Source organism: Etheostoma cragini, unplaced genomic scaffold, assembly GCF_013103735.1.
Source record: "Etheostoma cragini isolate CJK2018 unplaced genomic scaffold, CSU_Ecrag_1.0 ScbMSFa_1312, whole genome shotgun sequence".
Lineage (NCBI taxonomy): Eukaryota > Metazoa > Chordata > Actinopteri > Perciformes > Percidae > Etheostoma > Etheostoma cragini.
This window is the reverse complement of record NW_023265355.1, coordinates 1-2,832: the sequence shown is the minus strand read 5'-3', so window position 1 is coordinate 2,832 and position 2,832 is coordinate 1. Positions and strand designations below refer to the sequence as shown.

The 2,832-nt window shown below is 42.7% G+C and overlaps 1 non-coding gene across 1 annotated transcript; it reads left to right on the top strand.

The window, feature by feature from the left end:
* The first annotated feature begins 1,963 nt into the window (after nt 1-1,963).
* On the top strand, nt 1,964-2,035 carry trnag-ucc. Its single transcript has one exon. It is a non-coding gene; the product is annotated as a tRNA-Gly (tRNA).
* The last annotated feature ends 797 nt before the right edge of the window (nt 2,036-2,832 follow it).

Genomic DNA, 2,832 nt, shown 5'->3' with positions numbered 1-2,832 from the left:
GTGATCTCTTTTCCTGGTTCCTGTCAGAACACGTGCTGCAGCATTCCGGATTAGCTGAAGAGTCTTCATTGTGTTTTTTGAGCTGCCTGATAATAAAAAATTGCAGTAATCCATCGAACAAGTAGCAAATGCATGGATTCATTTTTCTGCATCAATTTCAGAAAGGATATTCCTGAACTTGATGACTACTGCACAATGGAAGCTACGGTAGGCCAGGCCACAACTTTACGACAGGGAGATTTTTCCGTGAAAAGTATTGCGGGTTCAACTCAGCAGAGTTTGATTGTGTGAAGTCAACACGAACAAAGAAACGTGTTTCCGCCCTGTTTTGAACAGGGGACATTTTGCGTGTTAGGCGAACGTGATAACCACTACAGAAACTGATGAAAATGTCTTTTTGCATGTTCGTGGCTTCATCCCTCAGTAATCTACAGCCCCCATTGGGGCAGAATAAAGTCCAGTGTCAAGCAGTCAGGCCCCGTTTCTCAATGTCAAGGATCCTTCCTTGGTAGGACTAGTCCTTCCAAGGAAGGATCCTTCAGGAGCAGGTCAGAGTCCTCCTTAGCATTTGGAGAATATGTAGAATGCAACAGGATCAAGTGCACGTCATTGCGGGCTCAAGTCATAGAATTTTTTTGCCGCGTTTCAAAACACTGGATGAAGTGATTGTGGAACTGTTAACTGAGCTGTTTAATTATGCTGTTGGGATGTAGAAGATGAGTTAGCAGCCGTTTCAGGAGGAGGACGCTCTGTCATTGACGTCCGTCGAAGGACCGTTCCAATGTCGAGCATCCTCCAAATTCTTCCAAGGACTGAGTCCTTAATTCAGAAACTTTCCCATAGACAGAGAAGGATGCATCTGTGTATCCTTCACGGTCCCAAATGCCCCACAATCCTATGCGCGGTTCTTTGCCGTCTCGAAAAAAAAAAAAATAGCGGACCTCAGCGGCAGTTCGAGCGGCATTGCTGACGGTGAAATGATAACTTAAATGTAGGTTAAGTATCTTTAGTGTGTGCCGTACATTTGTTATCACCGTTAATGTTTTACATCAATGTAAAGCTTAACGCTTTAAAGCTTGTACAAATTGCTCTAATAATTAGGTAGATACACCCCGAGCTAACGTTAGCTAACTGAACCTCATGGTCTAGGGGCTAGGATTTGGCATTTTCACTCGTGGCCCGGGTTCAATTCCCGGTTAGGGAATGGTTAGGACTTGATGTATATATAAAGATAGATAAAGGAGTAATATTTGAAAGAGTAGGTTCCCGTTTCAAAACAACATGTTTTGAAACCATATACAACAGAAATATTACATATTTTACTCAGGGTTCTTCTCCTATTCAATGATCTCAGAAAAAGTAATAAAAATCTGGAAACATAGAGGGGATGTAGCTCAGTGGTAGAATGCATGCTTCGCATGTATGAGGCCCGGGGTTCAATCCCCGGTATCTCCAGCTAGTGTTACTGTCCAGTCTATCAAAGAGCTGCAGAAACTCTTATTATGAAAGAGAAAAGTATTAAAAGGCAATCTCCTTGGGTTCATGGTCATTAACGCAAAAGTCAGTCTTAATGTCCAGATGTGTTGCAAGATTTGCAGTGAGCAGTACATTGCCCAGTGCTGGTTGTTTAGTTGTCAGCATAGCTACAGTACCTTCCAAGCAGTTGACTAATGTTTTCAGCCATCACAGTAGCTTCCTTTTAGTGATATTACTTTTTAACTATGATTTATACCATAGCAGTGCAAGCATTTTGCCATGGTTTGATTTCCAGCCACTACCAGGTTTTGAAGCAATATACAACATTAACATTACATATTCCACCCAGGTTTCTTCTCTCATTCAGTGATCTCACAAAAAAGTCAAAAGAATCTGAAAATCTTAGATGTAGCTCCGTGAAAGAGCCCATTTTGAGACTCAATGCCCAGATATGTTACAAGATTGTCAGTGAACATTGCTTGGTCAAGCAATGGTGGTATAGTGGTGAGCATAGTTGCCTTCCAAGCAGTTGACCTGGGTTCGATTCCCAGTCTTTGCATTAGTTTTCGTTGTGTGGTTACTTGCTTTATTTGCCAAGATAAGCCAGAAAGGTTACTCGCCCAACCGGATTTGATGAAACATTAGATCTCTGTTATGGCGCAAATAAGGGAGCATATCAATGTTACAAGCTGCCTCCATGAGGATCCACAGCCACAGGGAGTGCACTGCGATTTGCACTTTGCCCGTGTCTGGTAACTACAACTAACCAATTGAAAAGTTTATGAACAGAGCAGGAAGCAGCAGAAAGGCAACAGGTGTTACTTATCAACTATGATTTATACCATAGCAGTGCAATCATATTGCCCAGGTTTGATTTCCACCCACCATAGTTGCCGCGGTGGGTCGGGTTGTCTTGAAATGGACGGGACTTTAACTGTTATGTTATTTTTGGGTCGTCCGTCCATCTACACATCAGAATCAGAAATACTTTATTGATCACCAAAGGAAAACTCTGGAAAAGAGGGCTCCTTCAAACCAGCGACCTATGGATTTCAAAATCCCACTGACATGCCTTTCCTCTGCAAATCTCCCATTTCGAAACTGCTGCTTAAAATCCCGACAAAGCTAAAAGATGACGTCAACGTCTCAGGACCTTTAGCTTTGTCACAACAGATCAATCAATCACGCTGCCTCCACGAGGATCCACAGACACAGGCAGTGCACTACGATTTGCACTTTGGCCGTGTCTGGTAACTGCTACTAACTGATTGGAAAGTGTATGAACATTTGTGCAAACAGGTATGGTAGTGTACTTCAGGTTGTCGTGGCCAACTGGTTAAGGTGATGAACTAGAAA